This window comes from Aedes albopictus, chromosome 3, assembly GCF_035046485.1.
Source record: "Aedes albopictus strain Foshan chromosome 3, AalbF5, whole genome shotgun sequence".
Classification (NCBI taxonomy): Eukaryota; Metazoa; Arthropoda; class Insecta; order Diptera; family Culicidae; genus Aedes; species Aedes albopictus.
Genome location: NC_085138.1, coordinates 75,268,917 through 75,296,549, shown reverse-complemented (window position 1 = coordinate 75,296,549; position 27,633 = coordinate 75,268,917). Strand labels below are relative to the sequence as shown.

The window sequence follows — 27,633 nt, the reverse complement described above, 5'->3', positions numbered from 1 at the left end:
TAGATTGTTCTTTTCTTATTGAAAAAAAAAATACATTTCTTCATATATTTCTGGAAATTTAGCTAAAATTTAAGAAGTTTATACCAAAAACTCGCCAATATCTTGAATTTCATCGATCTGACGCAAAACCTGAATTCAGATGATCGAATGGTATTGTATTCAGCTTTTAATTTATGGAAAAAGATTTGAAATTGTTTGAACAAAACTCAAGATGTTTGAATTTCAGTAAATTCCATATTTTAAAAAATTGTAAAACTCAATATTGAGCAAAAACTCAAAAACTGCTCTGCTTAAAATTTTTTGAAGCGTGGTTTCGAAATCAGCGCAAAATTGTGCTTCAAAAATTTTAATCGTTGACAGAAGTTTACGACTTTCATTTTATTTTGTAAACTAGTGTTATTAAAGCAAAAAAAATAAGTTTCCATAGAAATTGCTCAACTTTGGTTCTCCAGAACTCTCACACTTTTTAACATATCATTTCTAGCTTTGTCTACCTAGATAAATTAAAAATACAAAAAAAAATGCGACAGATAAAACTTTTTCATGTTTTATAATTTTTTCTCACTTTTTGTTTAACTTGTTGTGGTGAATCTCACACGCAACGTAAACAAAAGTTTGTTTGCACATATCCCTTTCGTGACGAACCAGCACAATTGTGCTGTTGAGCGGTAACTGGTTTGCATATTTTTTCATCTGTTCAGACTTTGTTTTAAGCTATGTAAACTATTTTCATAATTCAGCCATTGCTTATACTTGTATGTGTGTGAACAAACTTTTGTTTACGTTGCCTGTGGGATTAACAGGGATTAACCACACAAGGTAAATAAAAATTGGTCAAAAACCGTGAAACATGAAAAAGTTTTATCTGTCGCATATTTTTCATTTCCGATTTATCTAGGTATTCAAGGCTAGAAATCGAAAGATAAAGAGTAGTTTTTTCAAATGAGGAAAAATAATTGTTGTTTTGTTGGGGAATCTAAGAGTTCTGGAGAGTCAAAGTTGAACCATTTGTATGGAGATTTCATTTTTTTGTGCTCCGTCCCGAAAGGGATATACAAGTATTAGTAATGACTCAATTATTAAATAATTTTCATACCTTAAAAAATACTCAACAGATGAAAAAATACGCAAAACTGTTGTTGTTCAACAACACAATTGTGCTGGTTCGTCACGAAATGGTTATACCGTAAACCGAGGTCAAATAGATCGCTATCAAATTCGATTTTCTTACATGCTGTGAACCTGCAGTTCCACTAATTCATACTAAGAAGTTCGACGTCGTCGTCGTCGCCTCCGGTCTCTAATCTTAAGGCGAAACTGGAAGCATTTTCTCATTTTTTCGGTTTTTGATTTTTTATTAAATAACGAAGCAATATTTCCAAAATCGATTTTCGTGCACATGTAGCATATGGATCAAGGTATCTTCTGAATTTTTTTGAGCTGGAAAATGTTTTCCATTTTTGCAGAAACCATTTTTTCGTGAAATTTTGTTCAAAAATGGTTTCTGCAAAAACGAAAAACATTTTCCACTACAAAAAAAATTCAGAAGATACCTTGATCCATACTCTAGATGTGCACGAAAACCGATTATGAAAATATTGCTTCGTTATTTAATAAAAAATCAAAAACCAAAAAGTGATGAAATGCTTCCAGTTTCGCCTTAACCCAAACCGGAAACAATATATCTCACATTAAAATTCAATTAAAATGTGCTGTACTTAGGGGGGGGGGGGGGGGGGGGTAGGTAGGTATAGATAAGTTGGCAAACTTCGATCGACGCGGCTCGCCACACTTGGTTTCCCTTGTCGACTCAGTTCGTGAGCGAGCGATGTGGAACAGCCCTGAAGGGAACATCATCGTCCTCATGAATGAACAACACAAAGAGCCGCCCGCACAAAAATAAGAGGATGAGGGTGAGTCGGAGCGGGATGGTAATGGTGGTGAAAAGCAAAGTTTTTCTCTACAGTTTGTTCGTTACTCGTCTTCTTTGAACTACGCACATTTTATTCGTATGTTATTTAACGAGCCTATATTTGTATGTGTCAATGTCATCAACCTACCACACACAGCCTTGTTACACGTGGTAGAAAAGTGCCTGACAATCGGGGTAATAAAATTACCAGAAAAGGCATGGATGATCATCGGCAACAATGTACGTTATCCCTGCTAGGTGATGTAAATGTTATGATCCCTTCTTTCGCTTGTTCTGTGTCATTTTTTTCGAATTGCAGCCGAAACGAAGACAGAATTGTAACTGTGTAGACATATGTTACATGACACGCGTTAACAGCATGGGCAGAAGCATATCGTACCGTACATAGTTGTTACCCCGTGATTGACCATAATAATCAATATTGCATAGTGAACCACTGAATGGAACCTGTGACTAGCCAACCAGTCTTAATTTGCATCATTCAGGAGCTCAACATTAGCAAAGTCAATAGCAAGCAGCACCGGCTAGGTCCTTACGCTCGTCGCGAAAGGATAGGAATGTTAGTTTGGCAACCATTTTTATTGATTACACCACGAAATCTAACCTCAATGTAAAGGTAATTTTTGCAGATGTAACATGAGCATAAAGAGGACGGCAGCAAGGTCGGTAAAGTAGAATATAGGGTTTTTATCTAATTCCCGTCATACTAATCACCAGCCAATAATGATCGAGTTTATTCTTGCATCTCGTCCAATGCCTCTTGGCCAGTTTGGTTCCAATGATTAATTCATAAATTAGCTTTCATATAATGTAAAAACATATTGTAAAACATCTACCATTTCCATAAAATAAGAAGATTGAATAATTTTCCCTCGAATTCTATTTCCGTCTAGTTGACGTTTATTTCGGGCACAACAGAATTTGATTCCCGCAACACCTTCTACGTGACACTATGCTACATAGGATGATAAAAAAATATGATTTGACCGTAGTTGTTTATGCGAAAAGTCGGTCAAATTGGTCGCAAACCATATCAAATCATGTGTTCAAAGTACTAATGAGCAGAAAGCTTTTAAATTGAGATACAGTGTCTCCGGTCCTATTTCATACAAAATGGTCAAGTTTGACGATATGGTACTCGGTTTCTAGTAAACCGATTTGGCTGAAATTTTGGCAGCCGACATAGGTTTACGGGAATTTTGATTCAGATTGGCCATTTAGACTCGGCCGAAATTCATTATCATCACAGTCGAATTTCGCACACGACTTCGCAGCGGCTGGCATACACTAGTGCCGTTGAGTTCATCACAGGGGCGTCGGATGCACAACAGGTAAACAAAATCAGTTTGATTAGTGTGAATTGTCGCTGGGAAATGATGATTCAGTGGATTCTAAAATTATCACAGTAGTCTAAACATCAACAAGAAACCCAATATTATAAAATAGTCACAGTATCACAATGATACTGTAAACATTTCAGTATGATTTACAGATCCACTTAAAAGTTTGGGATCTTGGATGTTTTACATGCTTCACAGGTATATAAAGAAAAGTTGGGAAAACTTAAAATCAATGCGGGAAAAAGTCGGGAAAAATGCGGGAATTTCAATTTTGATTTTGTGTGGCCACCCTGTGATTGGCATCCTTAATCTTAGTACTTGTTAATCAATCATCAAGTATCAGATACTCTCATATATCATTTGATAATGACAATCTGAAAGTGGTCCTATTATTTTGTCGTTTCGTATATCTGTAGCTTTTGATGTAGTGAGCAGAACTCACTCAATTAAATACAAATCAAAATTCACGTAACTCCATGGCGACTGTCAAAATTTCAGCCAAATCGGTTCACTATAGAAGCCGAGCATCACATCGTCAAACTTGACCATTTTGTATGAAAAATGGCTGGTGGTCTTATTGTTTTGTCCGACACTGTAGATGTAGCTTTAGAATAACGACCAAAATATTACGGTTAGTATTTTTGTTGAGTTGATAATAATTTTGCCCACCAGATCATAAAACGGTATCACAGTGCAACGAAGAAATCTTTCTCTGTGGTTGTGAAATACGATGTTTCGTGTACAGAAAATCCACGCACACATTTGCTTGCAGTTGGGTCGAAGACAACTTGTTGTTTAAAATTTACCGACGGGAAAAAGAAATTCATTTCAATAACTGAGCAACTTTTGCTGTATTTTGCAGCAGTGAAATCCAACTTTGAAGTGCCACGGAACTCTGGGGAGTGAATTGAAGGTCAGTTCAATGAGTAAATCTGGCGCGGTTGCCTTCGTCATACGCAAAACGCGATATGCTTTCAGGACGTCTCGTTGGATTCTTTCCAGAGATCCTTCCTAAACTTATCGAAAGCTGTTTCAGAATTTTAGTTCCACTACGTTCTGATTGAGGGGCGGCACTTCCCCGACATTATTGACGTCAGGACCTATCGTGGCGCTAACATCGACTCTGACCACTACCTGGTGATGGTCACACTGCACCCAAAACTTTCCCTAATCAATTGTAGCAACCGGATGTTGCCTCAGCATACGCGCAGAATCTCGAGGCAGCGTTGTCAGACGAAGGCCACATCGAGTTCACGCCCCGCTAGAGGACTGCTGGAGTACAGTTAAGGTGAAAGGGGACGCCGTGTTATTTTTCCTATCTTCCCTCTCTTTCTAACATCGAGGGCGTGAGAACTTTCTTCTGGAAGGAGATTCTTTTTCCCTGACGCGGGTTTCGCGCAAGTGTCTCTGCTTGCGGGTCCGCACAACCCTTTTTGGCCCTTCATACAGGAGAATGACTGACCACTAACAACAGCACAATCTTGATCAAATCGCTTTTTAGATTATTCCAGTGCTATAGACAGCTGCCTTGCTACAATAGATGGTAGAACAATATCATCATATCATCTTCCCTCTCTTTCTAACAATTTGCCTCGCGATTTTGACGATGGTAATTTCGATTTATATTGCACAGAAAAGGCCGAAAATCAATCAGCATATGCACTGCATGTGAGAATACACACTACAGTGATAAATTTTTGTTCCATAATATGAAGTAGAATCTGAGATTACCATCTTAGTAGCAACAGAGCAATGGCGGATATTTTCTCGACCGTCCCGTTCGCCCTAAAAGCAGCCATCAACGACGCAGCTGAGACCAGCACCATCGGGTACGTGAAACGGGGTCGACGGAACGAATGGTTCGAAGAGGAGTGCAGCGCAATTTTGGAGAAGAATGCTGCGCGGGCGATAATACTGCAGTATGGAACCCGGCAGAATGTGGAACGATACAAACAGAAGCGCAAACATCAGCCCCACCCCTTTCGGGAGAAAAAGCGCCGCCTGGAAGAAGCGGAGTGCGAGGAAATTGAACTGCTGTGCCGTTCTCAAGAAACATGATAGTTCTATCAGAAGTTCAACCCAACCCGCAACGGCATCGTTCCGTAAGTCGAAACATACCGTCAGTGGGGGTGTCATTGGGCCAAAATTGCATAGTGCATCCCTTTGTTAGTCGTTACAACGATATTGTAGCTCTAAATCTATGTTGGATTATTTAGGATTGTTTAAAGTATAAATGCTTCAACTTTAATTTTGACAATAATATAGCCTAATTCGGTGATTCCCAAAGTGGGCGAAATCGCCCCCCAGGGGGCGAAAATCAAGGCGAAGGGGGTGAAAATTTGAAAACCAGAATTGGGGGGGGGGGGGGGCGATTTTTTAAATATTTTTTTGGCAAAATACCAAGAAAATAAAATAAATATGATTCGACAAATCGCTCCCATACAAATAGGTTCAATAGGTTCCCGGCCACCAAAGTTCATGAAAATTTGGATTTCGGCTCAGTTTGGCATGTAGTTTCAGAATATGGAATTATCTCAACACCGCTAAAGAAGCCAATTGTCATGATATTTTGAAGAACAGCCGAGTTCTCTAACAATTAACTTCATTCTTCAAATTTGCATTTGCACGGAGGTGTTTTTTAATGATTCCAACATTATTTACCACTAAATATGTACCAGATTTTATCTAACATTTTATCACATTCGCTTTCTCAACAAGTTGTTTAAGAAATGCTTTCATCAAAACCTGGGAATAATCGATAAAGGTATTCACACATCATTTTCTCTGACATCAAGTTTCTTATTTTTTAAGGTTTTCTACGGAGTATAAGAACTACCGCACAGTTTCTTAGCTTTTCTGTACGCATTTAATTTAAAGAGTAGTGTGCGGTAGTTCGGCAGCAGCAAAGCTTCGCGCGCTCGCTTTGCTAGATTTTTGCGATTTTTTTTTCTCTTCTCTCTGCGGGGCTCCGACGACGGGACGAGTGTGCGCGCGGTCGAGTTGAGTCGGTTCCGAATTTTTCGCTTCCCTTCGGCGCTAGTTTCCAATACACTTTTAGTTGATAATAAATATTTTCTTTCATTTTTTGCATTTACACAAAAGAGTGAAAAATGTTAGTTCGGGTTCGCCGGTCGAGAAAAAATCCGGGCGCCGACAAGTGAGTCGCGTTCAATGTATTTCTGTGTGGAATAGACTAAAGGTTTCTGCTCCCTAGTGGAGTGGAGACGCGCGATCGAATTTTCTTTTTGGCTAGTTCTTGCGTCGAAAAGTGGTCGGTTGTTAACGGCGGTTTGTGTATATTGATCCATTGTCAAATCATATCACCAACCATAGGTGACTCCCGGACTGACAATGTACCTTACCCTACTAACAAAAAATTCCTGCCTGAGACAAACGTGGAGATGCAGCGAGTCGCGGTCTTTATAACAACGTTTGTCTTACTAACATTCCCTTCCATCCTCGATGACCGTAAGGACGTGGCCGGCGCCGTTATTGACCTTATTAAAGTTGAGAGCTCTCGACCTGTGTACATTGAGAATAGTAAGCTAGTCCCAAGCCCTATTCATTGGTTCCTTGTGCAATTTCGATTGCTCTGGTCAATCACGGAGTAGCAACTACGAATTGTGCGGTCATCTATGCTCATCTATGCTCATGCTCATGCTCATTTTCTGTACGCATTTAATTTAAACTAACTTATTTTTTCAGCTCACTCGATCCTTCAGATGGCAACGCTTGTCATACCATAAAAACGAATGCAGTAAGCAGTATTTAAGATATTCGTTTGCTAGATCCAATATTCCAGTGAAAATTGCTTTAATTAATCGAGAAATATCTTTTCTTATCGAAACAGTAGCTTTCATTGTGTTTGGAAATTTAATATTTTATTTGTGAGACTTTTTTACTTCTCTACTATGCTACATTTTTTGACCACTTTGTGCAACTTCAAATTTTAACCATCTAGTTAATATTGCCCTATTTTTTAACTTTTACAAGAAACATCAACAGAGTTGGTATTATTTGCTTCGTTAGAATGTTTACTATTATAGCTAGAAGAAACTTTTTTAGATATTGTGCTCAAATTGAAATGGCAGTCAATCATAAGTGTATTTATAATTTCTGAAACAGTCTACACTAAATTATGTTTTTACGCGATTTTTTTTGTTCCGCGTTAAAAAAATTGTGTAAAAAAAGTTTTCAAAACTTTTTTTTTTATCGGATCATCCTAAAATTTTGACAGGGTATCAAGGATGATAAGAGAGATCTCTGGTAGAAATTTGAGCCCCGTCGGAAGTAAATATCGACCAGGAGAGAAGAAGCTTTCCAAAAGCACATCGCGTAATTTCGAGAAAATCGTGTAAAAAAATCGTGTAAAATAAAACCGCGTAAAAAAAGATCGTGTAAAAAAAGAATTTAGTGTATATGACTATTTATGATTAATATTTGTTCGAATTATGAAAAGAGCAGGTTTTTATTTACTTGATAAGAAAGTTTTGTTTTTAATTTAAATGCGGTGTTTTTCATGGAAATTTCAATGAAAAACATGAAGTTTAAGATGAATCTTAGAACCCTTTTAGGAAGAAAGTCGTTACACATTGCACAGTGGGAAAAAAACAGTGCAAACCTACACAAAATTCTGTATCTCACGAACGCATCCGGCTTTTCTAATGAACAAAACGGTTTTAGGCGTAAAATTGTCTGGAGAATCGAATGGAAGTGTTAAAACAGACCGCACGGATCATTATCTTGCTCATTTTGCCCTAATTCCCCAATTTTTATTATCATTTATATGAAACTAGCTCTAAAACAATTATGAAACATGAATGCGGTTTGCCTTGAAGGACTTTTGTGATGGATTAAGATGTAAAGAATCGATTTGAAGGGATTGCAGTGACCGCATGAATATATTTATGCTTATTTTACCCTAATTCCCCTCATATATAGAATTTTGTATGAAATTAGCTCCATAACTCGCAAGGAAATTATGAGTGGTATGCTAAGAAGGCTCTCTTTAGTGAACTATGATACAAGGAATTGATGAGAAGTGATTGCAGTGACCGCGCGAATGTAATTATGCTCATTATACCCTAATTCCCCACATACATTGAGTTTTGTATGAAATTAGCTCCTTACTCGCAAGAAAATTATGAGTGATGTGCTAAGAAGGCTTTCTTTAGTGGATTATGATACAGGGAATCGACTAGAAATGGTTGCAGTGACCGCGTGAATGTTATTATGCTTATTTTACCCTAATTCCCCACATATATAGAGTTTTTTTTATGAAATTAGCTCCATAATTCACAAGAAAATTATGAGTGGTATGCTAAGCAAGAGTTTGTTAGTGGATGATGATACAAGGAATCGATGAGAAGTGATTGCAGTGGCCGCGTGAATGTTAGTATGCTCATTTTACCCTAATTCCCCACATATATTGAGTTTTGCATCAAATTAGCTTTATAACTCGCAAGGAAATTATGAATGGTATGCTCTGAAGGGTTTCTTTAGTGGATGATGATACAAGGAATAGATTAGAAGTGATTGCAGTGTGTGTGCAAATGTAGTTATGCTCGTTTTACCCTAATTCTCTACATATGTTGAGTTTTTTGTAACATTAGCACCATAATCCGCAAGGAAATTATGGCTGGTATGCAAGAAAGGTTTTCTTTAGTGGATTATGATACACGGTGATGAAAAAATATTGCAGTGACCGCGTGAATGTAATTATGCTCATTTGACACTAATTCCCCACATATATTGAGTTTTGCATTAAATTAGCTCTATTACTCATAAGAAACTTAAGGGTGGTATGCTATGGAGGGTTTCTTTAGTGAATTACTTATACTACATGGAATTGATTAGAAGTAATTTCAGTGACCGCGTGAATGTCAGTATGCTCATTTTACCCTGATTCCCCACATATATTATATATTGTGTTTTGCATATATTAGCTATATAACTCACAAGAAATGGGTGGTATGTTGTGAAGTATTTCTTTAGTGGATGATGATACAAGGAATCGATTAGAAGTAAATGTAATATCCGCGTGAATGTAATTATGCTTATTTTACCCTTATACACCACACATATTGTGTTTTGTATAAAATTAACTCGCCAGAAATTTATGGGTGGTATGTTAAGAAGTGCTTATTTGGAGGATGCGGATACAAGGAATACATTTAAAATGATTGCAGTGACCGCGTGAATGCTATTATGCTCATTTTACCCTAGTTCCCCACATATATTATGCCATGAAGGACTTCTTTAGTGAGTTATGATATAAACAATCGAGTAGAAATTAATGCAGTGAGCGTGATTATTATTTTGGTTATCCTACCCTTATTACCCACATATATTGAGTTTTGTATGGTATTAGCTCTATAACTCACAAGAAACTAATTGATACCATACCATAATTACATTAACGCGGTCACTGTAATCACTTCTAATTGATTAAGAGACGAACCAGCCAAGGGCTGAAAGTCTCTCTAATAAAGACAAATCAATCAATCAATCTAATTGATTACTTGTATCATAATGCTTCTTGGTATATCACTCATAATTTTCTTCTGAGTAATGAAGCTAATTTCATACAAAACTCAATTTATGTGGAGAATTAGGGCTTAATGAACATAATTACATTCACGCGGTTACTGCAATCATTTTCAATCGCTCCCGTGTATCATAATCCACTAAAGAAACACTTCCTTGGTATACCCATAATTTTCTTGTGAATTACGGAGCAAAACTCAATATATGTGGGGAATAAGAGGAAAATGGGCATAACTACATTCGCGCGGACACTGTAATCACTTTTAATCTATTCCGTGTATCATCATCCACTGAAGATATCCTTCATAGCTTACCACTCACAATGTCCTTGCGAGTTAAGAAGCTAATTTCATGCAAAACTCAAAATATGTGGGGAATCAGGGTAAAATGAGAATAATAACATTCGAGCAGTTACTGCAATCACTTCTTATCGATATCATCATCCACTAAAGAAACCTTTCTTAGCATACCACCCTTAAGTTTCTTATGAGTTACAGAACTAATTTTATACAAAACTCAATATATGTGGAGAATTAGGGTAAAATGAGCATAATAACATTCACGCGGTCACTGTAATCATTTTTAATATATTCCTTGTATCATAATCCATTAAAGCAAGCCTTCTCAGCATACCACTCATACTTTCTTTGCAAGTTATGGTGCTAATTTCATACAAAACTCAATGTATATGGAGAATTAGGGTAAAATCAGCATAATTACATTAGCGCGGTCACTGCAATCACTTCTCATCGATTCCTTGTATCATCATCCACTAAAGAAACATTGCTTAACATACCACTTATAATTTCCTTGTGTGTTATGGAGCTAATTTCATAGAAAACACAATATATGTGGGGAATTAGGACAAAACGAGCATAATTACATTCGCTTGGCCACTGCAATCACTTCTAATCGATTCCTTATATCATAGAGAGCCTTCTTAGCATACCACTCATAATTTCCTTGCGAGTTATGGAGCTAATTTCATACAAAACTCAATATATGTGGGGAATTAGGGTAAAATAAGCATGATAACATTTACGCGGTCACTGCAACCATTTCTAGTCGATTCCCTGTATCATAATCCACTAAAGAAAGCCTTCTTAGCATACCACTCATAATTTTCTTGCGAGTAAGGAGTTAATTCCATACAAAACTCAATATATGTGGGGAATTAGGGTTAAAAGAGCATAATAACAGTCACGCGGTCACTGCAATCACTTCTCATCGATTCCTGGTATCATCATCCACTAAAAAACTCTTGCTTAGCATACCACTCATAATTTTATTGTGAATTATGGCGCTAATTTCATAAAAAACTCAATATATGTGGGGAATTAGGGTAAAATAAGTATAATAACATTCACGCGGTCACTGCAACCATTTATAGTCGATTCCCTGTATCATAATCCACTAAAGAAAGCCTTCTTAGCACACCACTCATAATTTTCTTGCGAGTAAGGAGCTAATTTCATACAAAACTCAATATATGTGGGGAATTAGGGTATAATGAGCATAATTACACTCGCGCGGTCACTGCAATCACTTCTCACCAATTCCTTGTATCATAATTCACTAAAGAGAGCCTTCTTTGCATACCACTCATAATTTCCTTGCGAGTTATGGAGCTAATTTCATACAAAATTCTATATGAGGGGAATTAAGGTAAAATAAGCATAAATACATTCATGCGGTCACTGCAATCCCTTCAATTCGATTCTTTACATCTTAATCCTTCACAAAAGTCCTTCAAGGCAAACCGCATTCATGTTTCATAATTGTTTTAGAGCTAGTTTCATATAAATGTTAATAAAAATTGGGGAATTAGGGCAAAATGAGCAAGATAATGATCCGTGCGGTCTGTTTTAACACTTCCATTCGATTCTCCAGACAATTTTACGCCTAAAACCGTTTTGTTCATTAGAAAAGCCGGATGCGTTCGTGAGATACAGAATTTAGTGTAGGTTTGCACTGTTTTTTTCCCACTGTGCATTGGTTGAAAATATTTCAGAGAAGCTTCCCGGAGGAATTCGAATCATTAGGTATTACTAAAGGCTATTTTGAAAATTTTCCACAAATTTAGCGTTAAATTCCCTCAAAACCGAGTAATGACTGCATGTCTGCCTACCAGTTTTGCCACAGTAGTGTCAAATAGTGGTCTTTGAAAGGCTTTCGATATGCAAAATTTCAGCCTTTTATTATGGAAACATTAAATCTCACTTGGGCTAATTGATATTGGCCCAATTTCACCCCTTCTAAGGGGTGACATTGGACCAAACACTGAAATTCAAACAAAATAGTTCAGTGTGAAAAAACATCGCTTGCAAATCAAAATTAGTGAATGTATAGATGCTTACGCCCAACCTATCAGTGTCTAGCCACTTTTAAATAACATCACAGACATACAAACGTGAAACTTTGACCACATTCATGGTAAACGATCAATGATCCAATACAATACGTCCGCTATGCCTTAGATATAACTCCAACTAGCATTCTCAAAAAACGAAAGAAGTATTTCCCTATCATCTAGCTAGAAACTGATATGCGTGCATTTTATATTTTGCATGGAATCTTACATTTATTTCTAAAATATACAACGTATTATGCATACAATAATGTGAATACTCTCAGTTGTTTTAATTCACATTTGCAGGGGTCTCGTACTGATTGCATTGCTTTTATATGGCCCAAAGCCACCCCCAAAATGAATTATTTGTACAGCTCGAATAAATAACACAGCGCAACATTTTTTTTGTCTCAAGAGCAAACTTATGTGTCTCCGAAGGATTTTGGGCCGCTGAATCCGAATCTGGGCTCAGATTTGCTCCAACACGTCACAATTTTGAGCTATACCTCAATTTATAGGGCAAAATATGCGATTTTGGGCTTTTTTGACTGCAAGCCATTAAGCAAGGAAATATTATTTTTAAGCAATCAAAAGGTTAATTGGTCAATCAACATCTAAGTTAACGACTCATGCAAAATATTTCGTTTTACCTAATCAAATTTAATAGATTTAAGCATTTTATGTTAGTATGAAAACTTGCATGCAACTTTTGGAGGGTGACTTGTATGGGAAATATCGTACCTAACATAAATCGCTTAAAACTATCAAATTCGATTTGGTAAAACGAAATATTTTGCATGAGTCGTTGATTTAGATGTAAATTGACCAATTAACCTTTTGATTGCTTAAAAAAAATATTTCCTTGCTTAATGGTTTGCAGTCAAAAAAGCGCAAAATCGCATATTTTGCCCTATAAATTGAGGTATAGCTCAAAATTGTGACGTGTTAGAGCAAATCTGAGCCCGGATTCGGATTCAGCGGCCCAAAATCCTTCAGAGACACATGAGTTTGCTCTTGAGACAGACAAAAAGTTATTTTTTGTTACGCTGTGTAAGTTTTTCATGCAAAATAGCATACAGAACCAAGAAAACTTATATTACTTTTCAAAACAACTACTCAATGTACCTAGAAAACAGTGATTCATTACATGTCCGGTGTTCATCTGTTTTCTACTGGGCATTTTAAAACAACGATTTTGTACAGTACGCCTAACAATAATAATCACATCACGTTTTCTTAATGGAAAATCAACAAAATGTGACTTTTTCTTCAGCGGATGGTCAACGCAAGTTTTATTTACCATGTACTATCCAGTTTTTGATAATAACTTTAATAAATTGTTAGTATTTAGAACGAAACATCTTTCTTGATTTTTGGTCCAAAGTTACCCCCCCTAGGCCCAATGTCACCCCGACTGGCGGTACAGGAATAAGGACGGACGGACGTGATGGAAGCAGCACTTCGATGAACACCTGAACGGCGTTGAAAATGTAGGCACGGGAGACCACGGCAACCGAGGAAACGACTGTTGTAATTGTAATGTAACCATAGACGGAGATACCTTCGAGGTAGGGGTGGAGGGTTTCGTCAACCTCGGTTTCTTACTGACGGCTGACAACAATGTGAGAGGCTGACAATAATGTGAAATTCGAAGGCGCATTATCAGTGGAATTCGTGCTTACTACGGGCCCCAGAATAACGATTCACCCCCGCACCAAATGCACCATGTACAAAACACTTACAAGATTGGTGGTCCTCTACGGACCCGAGACATGCGCCATGCTCGAGAAGGATCTGCAAGCACTCGGAATTTTCGAGCGACGCGTACTAAGGACGATCTTCGGCGGTGTCCAGGAGATAGGTTTGTGATGGCGAACGATGAACCACGAGCTCGCTGCACTCTACGGCGAACCATCCAGCATCCAGAAGGTGGCCAAAGCCGCCGGAAGGATACGATGAGCAGGGCATGTTGCAAGAATGCCGGACAACAACCGTGCAAAGTTGGTGTCCGCTACCGATCCGGTTGGCACAAGAAGTCGTGGAGTGCAGAGAGCGCGATGGGCGGACCAGGTGGAGCGTGATCTGGTGAACATTGGGCGTGACCGAAGAGAGCGGCAGCCGCAAACCGAGTATTGTGGCGTACTATTGTTGTTTATGTATATAAAAACGCGTGTTTTAGACCCTTTGTCACAGTAACGCTGGGGCAAAATGTGTTGGCCATCGTCGTAACTCCACAAAAGCCGTTGTCGTTAAAATTATTACAGCAGTAACACAGATCTGTAAATCAGAAACTTTCTCATGTGCATACATTTCTGTAATTGGCAGTCAAATCATATCATGACGTTGATAAGCATGAATCGTTCAAATCACATAACCACTTGGCGTTGATGATGAGGCGCGTCTTACCCCTACGTCAGAAACACCTACATGCTTTCCGAAGAATTCCGTCATGGTGAGAGTCCACCGTGAGGCAACCTAAAATAAATTCTCGGTACATCCTTGGCTCTCGAAACTCTTGAAGAATCGTAACACAAGGGACCGATAGGCTCCGGCGAGATTCGAACTCACGATCTCCTGTTTACTAGACAGGCGCTTTAACCAACTAAGCCACGGCGCCGCTTGAATCCGCTGGGTTTCAAGGCTCTTGAAACTTTCCGTTCGTTTACACAACCTTATCTCTTGTTTCTGGTTTCATTCGTTATGGCTGTGTGTTTGTAATTGCATGATTAAACTGTTTGCTGTTTTTACCCCCCCAGAGCAAATCGTGAATAATATCAATCTTTACACCGTCGCTCATGTTATTGCATACCTTACATCGTTTTACTCACTCATTCATTTCTTCAGCTAGACAAATATGAAGAGTATTCCTTTGTTCTTTAATGATGCTCGCTCGTATAATCTTTGTTTTACGTTCAGAGCCATTATCCACGGGAGTCATTTCGTCTCGATTGTTGGAGTTCCGATAAGCGACAATCGATGACAATCCACCTGCCGGCGCCTAATGAGAATAATAGGATAATGGTTTAGTAACATTCTCTGTTATATTTATTAGGTACGGCTACGATCTGATGAGATAGATAGATAAGTCGCTGCATTTGTACATTGAAATGGACCTACCCATCCACCTCAACCGCTACCTAAAAAAAATATTTCGCTGTAGACAGGATTCGAACCTGTGCGGGTAGAACCCAATGGATTTCAAGTCCATCTCCTTAACCGCTCGGACACCACAGCTGCTTGTCGCTTGGGTGGCTTGCTGTGCTACCATTGATTGTGGGCCTGAAACGCCCTTCTCGGCGTTTTCCATCACACCGACATCGATGTGTGAGAGTGTGTGCGGCTTCACACCAGAGCGTGGGATTTCCTCTCACGTCGTCGAATATTTAAACGCGCGCGTGCATTTCTCACCCTGCCTGTACCGTTACATGTGCTAGTGTGAGACTGGTGAGACTAGGTACCAACTGTTTATTTTTTGTTTGTTTCGCAGTGCGATGTGCGTCTGCGAAGAAGGAGGAATACAATGGGCGTAGAGTGCGATGATGGTTCATGTGGTGGCGGTGGCGACGTCGATGTTTGAGTTAATTGAGGGGATTTGCGGAAGTATGTATACCTAACCTACCGAACTGGCGAACTGGCCTACCCTCAGCCGGCACCACGCCACTAACTGCGGCCGATTGACTGTAAAGAGGCTGCTGGTTGTGCGTTTTTATTGTGTTTGAGGTTTTGATGGCGATGATGTTGATTGGTTTATGAATATATTTTGAACGTTTTCATTTAATCACTTTTCAGTCGGGCAGCCACCGACCGAGTGGAGAATAACGGGCCCTTTTGTCTGGTCAGAACTGTGACGAAAGCAAGGAGGGGGCTGGTGCATTAAAAAGCTAGTGGGAAAGAAGGGTAATTTAAACGTACTCATTTCATTCAGTGAATTTGTTATGCCATGAAATTGTTTTTCGTCGAGCTGTGTTGACCCCATCATTTTCAAGTCTTCAGTGTATACTTGTTTGCACTTATTTTTAAAAAGGAAGAGCTTGCTGTACATAGCAGGAAGCATCAAGATATTCCAGACGTGACACAGACCAAATTAGGTATATTACTTTTTTTTTTTCTAAAACTCACCAATGATTTCGCAAGTACTTTACCTTACCGGTCAGGCTAACGCCTGAGTGTCCTCTGTTGTACGTAGGAGTCGTCTCCATTCGACTCGATCCATGGCCATGGCTCCACTCGACAGTTCCACATTCTGCGAAGGGTCCGCAAACTGCTCTCGAGAACCATTTTAATCGTATTCAAAAAATCCGACATCCCAATGACATTACCCGCCCACCGTAGTCTTCCGATTTTCGTGGTGTAGACGATGGTTGGTTCTCTCAGCATCTGATGCAGCTCGTGGTTCAATCGCCTTCTCCAAGTCCCGTCTTCCATCTGTACTCCCCGCCGTAGATGGTACGCAAGACCTTCCGTTCGAAAACTCCAAGGGCGCGGTGGTCCTCTGCACGTAGAGTCCATTAGGGTGCCAATGGAATGTATGGGTAAAATTTGACCATCGAATTTAAAAAACGGGTAGTGCTCAAAAGTTTCGTCTCCTCAAAACAAGTCCCCATGCAAAATTTCAGCTCAATCGGACTTCGCTAAGTGTTTGACCAAAGCGGTCAAAGTTTGGCTGTTTTGAAACACGAAAAATATCCATGTATAAGGGATACATGAAAATTTCGAAATCGATTTTTTTTTTCGATGCCAAATGCCTTAAAAGTGCATGAAACGTCGAGATCTGGTGTTATATCAAAAAATTTTTTGGAAAAAAATTACTTTTTGGACTTTGGAATTTTTGAGTTGGGAGAGTGAAATGGATTTGAAATGGAGGATTTGAATTAAGTTGCTGAAATATACATGGCAATAGTACTGGAACATGTCTTATATCATCGTTGGCAACTGCTAGCATACTATACAGTATACACCCTTAAATGAAACAACACAGCGCACGAGTAACTTTCACGCAGCTTTCAAAAAGACAAAGGAATTTTCACTCATATTTGTGTACGACTGGATCAACACAAAAAGTGTGCTGATCCGGTGTTACACAAATTTGCGTGAAAATTCTTTTGTCTTTTCGTTCGCTGCGTGAAAGTTACTAGTTGCGCTGTGTACATCGAGTTCTGCGTGTATGTCATATTTCGTCATAAAATCTGTTATATAACCGTAAGTCATTTTTAATATTGAATATATATAATATTTCATTAGGGTGGCTCATTAGTTTTTAATTAGGGTGGTTCTTTGAGATGGAAATTAAGAACAAAAAAAAATCTAGTAAATTTACCAGTCATATTTTTGTATACTTTGAAACCATGATCCTTTATTGACATGTAACACTTTGTTAAGATATTCCTAGTCCAACATGTGAAAAGGGCGTAACAAGCATTGCGAATTTCTGCTTCTCCTGTCCCTCCCGGGCGTATCCCCAATTATTTATGAAATCTTTCATTTTCTTTTTTAAATATTTAATTTTTTTTGTGCTTCACTTGTTTTGCATAAGGGTGATCCTTTTTGTAGAAAAATAAAAAAAAGATAATAGTTTTTGTATTTGTATTGTATTTTCCATTAGGGTTGTTCTTTCAGACGGAAATTGAGAACAAAAAATATTTCCAGAAAATTCATCCAGGTAATATTTTTCACGGTGTGTCTAAAACCGTTATTAACAAAATAAAATACCCATCTATGCGGTACCCACCATTCGAAAGATATGTATAGTATCCAGGTATCATCTCTGAAATTTTGGAAATGTTTCATCGAGGGAATTGATAGTTTGAGCGATTTGAAATTTTAGGGCGATTTTCAATGAAATTCTCTTTGAACTATTAATATTCAATCGTGGTTGTATCACGATCGTGGCCCATCGACCTGTCCCTCATAAATTTGGAATTCAACATTCGAAACGTATGGTATTCGAGTATTCTTACTGAAAATTTAAGAATAGTTTATCTACGAATTCAAAAGTGTTTGAAAATGTGATGTATAATCCAAATCCATAGGTTTTTACAGTATTTATGGCAAATAAACGGTTACCATTTACTACAAATAACCAAAATCAGTTCAAATGCCCACTATTGTAGCATTCAATAGTTGGATGAAATAGGATTTCGATGTCTTGGAGGTACAATATCTCCCCCATGTTTCGGCAAAATCGCTGGGAACCCTCTCAGTAGCTTGTTCTCTAAACACACCATGATATTTCTCAGTGTATTCTCAGAACTGCTTAACGTGGAACCGCTAAATATGAAATTTTAGGAAATTGATACAAACTTTGCAATCAACGTGGTATATAAATGGTCAAAGGACGTCTAGCGTATCTGTAACAATGCTTACCAGAAATTGAGAAGCAAAAGCAGCATTTTTTGTAATGTGTAGAAGCGAATCAGCAATTTAAGCAAATTGTTGGGCGATTTTTATTAGCCTCACGGCATGGTGAAGCAGCATTGTCATCATTCTTGTACGCAAAAACGTCTAAGTTTGTAAGCGAAACTCCATATTTGTTGTGTAAATGAGCCCCTAGTTATCGGTATGGATCAGGAGTTGATATTGACTGCCACGGTTTTAGACGCACCTGTAGGGTGTGTACTGGCATGCACTCTCTATGTTTACATTGAGCGTGTAGATGGTGCAAATTGAGCATTTACGAATGAGCGTGTAGAGTGACAGTTGCGATAAAGTGGAGCGTCGGCGGACGACGGACAGCGAAGCGAACCTGTGGGAAGTCTGGTGAATCCGAACGACCGGAGAAAGTTTCTGAACTGAAGAGCTGGAGTTTGCCGTTGCGAGAGTTGCTTCCGGAAGTGGACCCTACAATTGGCGACGAGGATGGGATGGAAGGCCTCGTATACGGTGAATGTTTTTCGGCCCCTTGAACGTGTTTGTTTTCAGATGGATTGCTGGCAGGTTGGTTGGTGTTGTGATGATGGGAGAAACGGTGCAACAATTCGGCAGGTGAAGTTAAAAGAGGAAATGTAATTATTTGCACGGAATTGATGACACAGTGCAGTGTTTTGTAAATGCAGGTGTTGATCGATAATTTTGGACAGCTCATTGAGAGAGCGTGCTTGTATGATGTTTCAGTGGAGAAGTGTGAATGCGCGTGGTACAATCGGTATTTATCTGAACATTTTTTTTCAACCGTGGCGGGTTGCCGGTTGAAGAAAATTTTAACCGTGGCGGGTGCCGGTTAAAAGAACACATAAGACCGTTGCGGGTGCCGGTCGAAGCAAATTTAACTGTTGCGGGTGCCAGTTAAAGCGGACAAAAAGACCGTGGCGGGTGCCGGTCGAAGGAGATTCAACCGTTGCGGGTGCCGGTTGAAAGGACAATTGAGACCGTGGCGGGTGCCGGTCAAAAGGAATTTAACCGTTGCGGGTGCCGGTTATAATCGAGGCCGTGGCGGGTTGCCGGTCGAAAGAAACATTTGATCGTTGCGGGTTGCCGATCAAAGAGAATGATTAAGTTTGAAAGTCCCTGCAAGGGTGCTTGGGAGCAAGGTAGTGATTCCATGGCTTGGGGGCGCCTGGAAAAGGAATCATAAATTCCTGCAATCAGGTGACATCGAGGTGTTGTATTGTCATGACTTAAGGGTGCGTTGAATACACAATAGTAGTTGGTAGTGGTTTTGGCAGTTCCTGTAACCACAACATGGTAACATTTCCATGGCTGGGGGGCACATGGAAATAAAGTAATTTACTTTAGAAGCTCCTTCCTTCAGGTAGGGTGCTTGGAAATTGGGAAGTGATTCCATTAGATCTTGAAGAAAACCAGGGTATATTAGTGGATCCATTGATTGGGAACAGTGTGATGATTGGCTGGAAGATGGAGAGGCGATGCCTTGCATGTTGTGTTTGAAGGCAGTGTAGTGTTCCCATGGTTTGAGGATGCCTCTAGGAAGATTGGTCTGACTTAGAGATTCCAAGTTGCACTTGAGACTTTGAGAGCACTATAAGTAAATCGTATTATCGCCTGATAGTTCTTGCGAGAGACGTGCGGGCGTGAATCATTGTATTCCATGGTTTGAAAGTACTTGTAATGGGTAATCTATATGTATAAAAATGCAGTGGCATACGTGGGACCGCGCATAACTCACGAACGGAACGTCGGATTTGGGTCGTCTTTGTTTTTCTCTGTTGGTTTTCATCCAAGGAAGGTTTATGAGGCAAAAGACATGGGAAAATTGAGAGTTTTTGAAAAACGATATCCCATACATTTTGTGACCGGGGACTTGGTTTTGGATAGAAACTAGAAACGTCAAAAACGCAGTAGGCAAGACAAAGTTTGCCGGGTACAGGTAGTTGGGATATAAAGCACATGTGATTTGATGAACAAAAAATGATTTTATTTTCAAAAAAAATCACTGATCGATTTTGTATGAAAAAAATGGTCTGAATTTTAGTTTTTCGACAAGAAAATTTAAAATTCTGTAGCTTCGGAATGCGTTAATAAATCATTCTAGTACATGTATATAATGGATCACTAAAATAACTAAAACGGCCGCTATGAAGCGAACAGAAAGCGCCACTGTAGCCTTGTGTGTTTGACGTAACTCCACTGCTGTCGCCTGTCACAATGTTAATGCCCATATACGCTGGCGCCTTTGTTTACATGCGGTGAACACTAGAAAAGTTTGCTTCATTGATCCATTGATTCTGGCTTGGAAGAGGAGAACAGGGTTTTCGTAGTTCGATGGATTTGATGCAACAGTTGTCACAATTACACCAAGCGAACGTGTGATGTTTGATGGTTTGTGCATGAAGTAGAAGGGAAAGCGAGACATGTTTTGTTTACTGACCCGGATGCTGGATTCAAGAATGGATTGTTGATTATACCAAGGGTTGCTGAAACTTGGTTGTTGAAGATTGGCTAGCTATCTGTACGCGGATTGTTGGGATTGAAATAAGAAACTTAGCTGGACTTTGTGCGTCATTGCGCACTTGAGAAGTTGGCTGAAAAATAAAGTATCTAGTGTTGAAAGGAATTGACGTCTATGATTAATAAATCTTACACCGTTCACCGAAGAGGTCAGCAATATTATGAAAAGCAGTGTGTAGTTCGTATGAAGCATAAGTTCGGAGAGTAACACACGTGGCACGTATCAAACCAAATGAGTATAAGGCACAGACAGAAAACGTGACTAAGAAGAGAAAATAGTGACTTCAAGGTATGGGTTCATTGTGGATGGCCAAGATGTGTTGTGCGTGTGGTGCCATGAAAACTAATTTTTTTTTTAGAGGTAAAGAAATCCTTAAGGTATGTTTTTGTTTGGATTTGTTAAGTGTGGGAACTCACATCGACCCGGAAACCTCTGCACCAATGGAAAAAGTCAGCTGTTTGAAGAGTTAAAACATTTTGAGTGTTAAAACAGGCATTGCCCTATGAATTTAGGCATTTTGTCTTACTTTGTCTAGTTTCTCTCATATACATTATGTATATTCATTCATTCACTTGCTTGACGCATTGGTGCAGTGCGGCTTATAGAATTATATTAACAGTTGTTCATTGATAAAAGGTTGGAATTAGAATTGGAAAAGGTTTGAAAAGCCAAGGGGGTGTAATTCGAAAATAGTTGAGCCACGTCACATCACGTTGATGTTGGGGAGCATGTGGGCTGGCATGCAAAGATGCAAGAAGGTTAATGGTAGCTGCTGAACACAGAGTCTTGTTTTGTGGATTGTTCTGATAATTTGTGTGACGGGGTTTGATAATTAAGGAAGGGAAGGTTATGGATAATTTTTTGGATGTATTGTCGCGCTTATCTTTTATTAGAGTCCTGCGGCGGTCGTACGCTCGCAAGGCATACCGCCGCATGACAGTCGCAAGGCAAAACAAAAGAAAAAACAAAAGCACGTGGGTTTCGCGAAGTGACAGATGTTTTTGAATGTATTTGTGACGAACGGCAAGAGTGGCTCAGTGAAATGAGTGTTCTTGCTGTCAAACCCCATATAATGGAATTATATACTTTTAAATCTGGTGACGCTGTTATGATTAGTGACTGCCGCGCTTATATCAGAAGCCAGAGGCAGATAATCGCCATATTCTGATTTTTCTTAAGAGGCATAATATTTTCGTGTTTTACAGATGTTGGATCTCCAGTTAGTCCAATGCAGTGGGCCGCAGTTTGAGCAACACTGGTCTAATAGATAGAGCTTGCAATTTCTAACCCAGAGAAGCTGAGTTGGATTCCTGTCTCGATTGTAAGGTATTCGAGACTTCCTGGATGTGATATCAATGAGCTTTCCACAATGTGCAAGTTCGTCCAATAGCAGGTGGGAAAGGTCCTTGATGTTAGATAGCTTATATAATATTGCGACTGGGCAGACCAAAGTCCAGCGGAGGCATTGTGGATTGTTGTTTTCAAGTATTGAGTTGTATAGCGTAAATGATGGATGCTGAGTGATAATAAGGCTGGTATTGCATTTCAGAGCATGGGTTAAATTTGCTGAATTCAAGGGAGTCTGTAGTTTTAGTGTTACACAAAGAGAGATTATTTAGATGTCAGGTTCATATCATTTTTTTTAAAGAAAGATGGGGGTGTAGGGTGTGTACTGGCATGCACTCTCTATGTTTACATTGAGCGTGTAGATGGTGCAAATTGAGCATTTACGAATGAGCGTGTAGAGTGACAGTTGCGATAAAGTGGAGCGTCGGCGGACGACGGACAGCGAAGCGAACCTGTGGGAAGTCTGGTGAATCCGAACGACCGGAGAAAGTTTCTGAACTGAAGAGCTGGAGTTTGCCGTTGCGAGAGTTGCTTCCGGAAGTGGACCCTACAGCACCGTTCTCCTGGGCGCCCATTAAAAACACCACCCCCGGCGAAGACTGGGGCTTGAGCCTAGCTATTTAGCACTGTAGTTGGAGGAAATGCCAATGCAGAACCCGTAGCTTCCGGGAAGGTAAGCCCAGCTCCCTGGGTTAGTGGGTTGGTGTCAGGCCCTGCGAGCCAGCCGTAAAAAAGACTAGCACCGGAAAATCAACAAGAGAAGAATGCGAACCGATAGCAATGGCGACGACCACAGCGACGAAAAGGGACTTGCGATTGGAAGCTCGGTACGTGGAATTGCAGATCTCTCAACTTCATCCGCATACTCGCCGATATACTGAAGGATCGCGGGTTCGGAATCGTAGCGCTGCAGGAGGTGTGTTGGTGGATCTATGGTGCGAACGTTTAGAGGTAATCATACCATCTACCAGAGTTGCGGCAACACACGTGAGCTGGGAACAGCTTTTATAGTGATGGGCGACATGCAGAGGCGCGTGATCGGTTGGTGGCCGATCGACGAAAGAATGTGCAGGTTGAGGATCAAGGGCCGATTCTTCAACATCAGCATAATAAACGTGCACAGCCCTCACTCCGGAAGCACTGATGATGACAAAGACGCATTTTACGCGCAGCTCGAACGCGAGTACGACCGCTGCCCAAACCACGACGTCAAGATCATCACAGGGGATCTAAACGCTCAGGTAGGCCAGGAGGAGGAATTTAGACCGACGTTTCCAATCGTTCAGCGCCCACCAGCTGACGAACGAAAATGGCCTACGCCTCATCGATTTCGCCGCCTCCAAGAACATGGCCATTCGTAGCACCTTCTTCCAGCACAGCCTCCCGTATCGTTACACCTGGAGATCACCACAACAAACGGAATCGCAAATCGACCACGTTCTGATTGATGGACGGCACTTCTCCGACATTATCGACGTCAGGACCTATCGTGGCGCTAATATCGACTCTGATCACTACCTGGTGATGGTTAAACTGCGCCCAAAACTCTCCGTTATTAACAATGTACAGTACCGGCGGCCGCCCCGGTACGATCTAGAGCGACTGATGCAACCGGATGTCGCCACCGCATACGCGCAGAATCTCGAGGCAGCGTTGCTGGACGAGGGTGTGCTCGATGTGGCCCCTCTAGAGGACTGCTGGAGTACAGTCAAAGCAGCCATCAACAACGCAGCCGAGAGCACTATCGGGTACGTAGAACGGAGTCGACAAAACGATTGGTTCGACGAGGAGTGCAGAGTGGTTCTGGAGGAGAAGGATGCAGCGCGAGCGGTAATGCTGCAGCATGGAACCCGACAGAATGTGGAGCGATACAGACAGAAGCGGAAGCAGCAGACCCGTCTCTTCCGGGAGAAAAAGCGCCGCCTGGAAGAAGCGGAGTGTGAGGAAATGGAACTGCTGTGCCGTTCACAAGAAACACGTAAGTTCTACCAGAAGCTCAACGCATCCCGCAAAGGCTACGTGCCGCAAGCCGAAATCTGCAGGGATAAGGACGGGAGCCTCCTGACGGACAAACGTGAGGTGATCGAAAGGTGGAAGCAGCACTTCGACGAGCACCTGAATGGCGAAGAGAACGTAGGCACGGAGGACCAAGGCAGCGGAGGAAATGACTATGTTGGTGCAGCAGGGGACGGGAACGAACCAACTCCCACGCTGAGGGAAGTTAAGGGAAGCCATCCTCCAGCTCAAAAACAACAAAGCGGCTGGTAAGGACGGTATCGCAGCAGAACTCATCAAGATGGGCCCGGAAAAGTTGGCCACCTGTCTGCACCAGTTAGTAGTCAAGATCTGGGAAACCGAACGGCTACCGGAGGAGTGGAAGGAAGGGATAATCTGTCCCATCAACAAGAAAGGCGACAAGTTAATGTGTGAGAACTTTCGAGCGATTACCATTTTGAATGCCGCCTACAAAGTGCTATCCCAGATCATCTTTCGTCGTCTTTCACCTAAAGTAAATGAGTTCGTGGGAAGTTACCAAGCCGGTTTCATCGACGGCCACAACGGTCGACAACGGACCAGATCTTCACCGTACGGCAAATCCTCCAGAAATGCCGTGAATACCAGGTCCCAACGCACCACCTGTTCATCGACTTCAAAGCGGCGTACGACAGTATCGACCGTACAGAGCTATGGAAAATCATGGACGAGAACAGCTTTCCCGGGAAGCTTACCAGACTGATAAGAGCAACGATGGACGGTGTGCAGAACAGCGTAAGGATTTCGAGTGAACTATCCAGTTCATTCGAATCTCGACGGGGACTACGACAAGGTGATGGACTTTCCTGCCTACTATTCAACATCGCCCTGGAAGGTGTGCTGCGACGAGCCGGGCCCAACAGCCGGGGAACGATCTTCACGAAATCCGCCCAATTTGTCTGTTTTGCGGATGACATGGATATTATTGCTAGAACATTTGGAACGGTGGCAGAACTGTACACCCGCCTGAAACGCGAAGCAGCAAAGGTCGGACTGGTGGTGAATGCGGCTAAGACAAAGTACATGCTGGTAGGTGGGACTGAGCGAGACAGGCAGCAATGTTACGATAGACGGGGATACTTTCGAGGTGGTAGAAGAATTCGTCTACCTCGGTTCCTTGCTAACGGCGGACAATTACATGAGTCGTGAAATACGAAGGCGCATCATCAGTGGAAGTCGTGCCTACTATGGGATCCAGAATAAGCTGCGGTCAAAAAAGATTCACCCCCGCACCAAATGTACCATGTACAAGACGTTAATAAGACCGGTGGTTCTCTACGGACACGAGACATGGACGATGCTCGAGGAGGACCTGCAAGCACTCGCAGTTTTCGAGCGACGGGTGCTAAGGACGATCTTCGGCGGCGTGCAGGTGAACGGTGTGTGGCGGAGAAGGATGAACCACGAGCTCGCTGCACTTTACGGCGAACCCAGCATCCAGAAAGTGGCCAAAGCCGGAAGGATACGATGGGCAGGGCATGTTGCAAGAATGCCGGACAACAACCCTGCAAAGTTGGTGTTTGCTAACCATCCGGTTGGTACAAGAAGGCGTGGACCGCAGATGGGCGGACCAGGTGGAGCTGTGATCTGGCGAGCGTTGGGCGTGACCGACGTTGGAGAGCTGCAGCTGCAAATCGAGTATTATGGCGGCAAATTGTTGATTCAGTATTATCATGAATTTGATGTTAACTAAATGAAAAAAAAAACACACCGTGTTTTCGTATAGCTTCAAACCAGATCTGCTATGCACTAATTTATAAACGGATGAACTAAATCACCCAAAAGAACCTATCACTCGCAAAGCAGTTCAATAAACCTGCTGTGATAACCAAAAAAGATATAATTATCCTGCTATGTACTTCAAGGCGGTAGACATACGACAAAATTTACCATGCAGAGCTGTGGAAAATCACTACTGGCGTGAATTAGGTACTTCCAGGGAAAGCTCACCATATTGATCGAAGAATCATCGCTCTGGAAGATGTAATGCGATGAACCGGACTCAACAGTCAAGCAAGGTACATATACGGTTTTCTCGAAATGCGATCAGTTTGTTTATTCTATGGAGAACGTGGATTGCCATGTATTGCCAGAAAATTTGGAATGTAGGAAGAGTTGTACAGAGTTGGTTATGATATCTTAAACGAAGTACAGACACGCTGGAAGGTAGATGGAGTAGAAAACGTCAAAGTACACCCAGGAAGCAGTGATACGATGTTGCCAAGCCGAAAGCTGTGTACATTTGAAACTTGGTCACTCTCCACATCAGAGGAGAAGGTCATGAGGAGTCACAAACAGGAAGAACCTCAAAGGATAAACAGGAGAAACACTCTAATTATGTGTATTTTTCGGGGTCCGCTTTCTTCGGTCGAACAAGATGCTCGACGACGACGACGATACTCGCTCGGGGCAAACGGAGCGGATACCAAATAGGATGTCAGTACAAAAGCCTACAGTGTGAGTGTCAGTGGCACCGACCGACCCTCGCCTCTGCTTTTGCTGCTGTGTAGCTATACGGGAATCCCAAATCCATCGCAGATGGGTTGACGTTCCAGAAAAGGGGAAAAATTATTCCCTTTTTATCCAGTTTTTTTTGTCCTCGATTTCGCTCCCCGTGGCCGTAACATTGACGTGTCTTGCACACGAGTTGATTCCTTGATGCCATCGCACGTGGTTCGACCGACCGACCGACCGAACACTGAAGCTTTGGAGTTGACAAAGGGAACGTGGAAATCTTTGCTAAATTTTACGGTCGACGTTGTCGTCATCGTGGTGGGCTCTCCTCAGCTCACGATTTTAGAACGCGAATGTTCAAATGCGAAATTGAGTGTATTTTGTCGGATATCTCCTTCGCGGTGGTTCGGCTCGGCGTAAATGTGCTTCCAACAGATTTTCTCCGACTGATCCTTGCTCCATGCTGGTCGGCTGTGGAGTGAGAGATTTTCCACAGAAAGGCTCGTTGCAACGGGGAATGGGAAAAATCAATGGAAGAGGAACCACTTCGAACTGAGCATCCTGTGGCTTTTCTGCTTCAACGTGGTATGGGGTTTCAACCTTTTTTGATTTGGTAATAGGGTGCTTGTTCGCATCAATCTATGTCCAAGTATTTTGATGGAAACGTAGTTTCGCAAGTGAGCAGATGACTATTTTTTCATCATTAAGTTTTTTTCCATCATTA

The 27,633-nt window shown here is 41.0% G+C and overlaps 1 long non-coding RNA gene and 2 other non-coding genes across 3 annotated transcripts in view; 1 reads left to right on the top strand and 2 right to left on the bottom strand.

Annotated features, from left to right (window-relative positions):
- LOC134291443 (uncharacterized) overlaps window positions 1-27,633 on the top strand; it is a 388,672-nt gene that overhangs the window by 215,257 nt on the left and 145,782 nt on the right. The gene's annotated exons all lie outside the window — the stretch shown is intronic.
- On the bottom strand, window positions 14,713-14,786 carry Trnat-agu (transfer RNA threonine (anticodon AGU)). Its single transcript has one exon. It is a non-coding gene; the product is annotated as a tRNA-Thr (tRNA).
- Trnas-uga (transfer RNA serine (anticodon UGA)) lies at window positions 15,322-15,403 on the bottom strand. The gene has a single exon. It is a non-coding gene; the product is annotated as a tRNA-Ser (tRNA).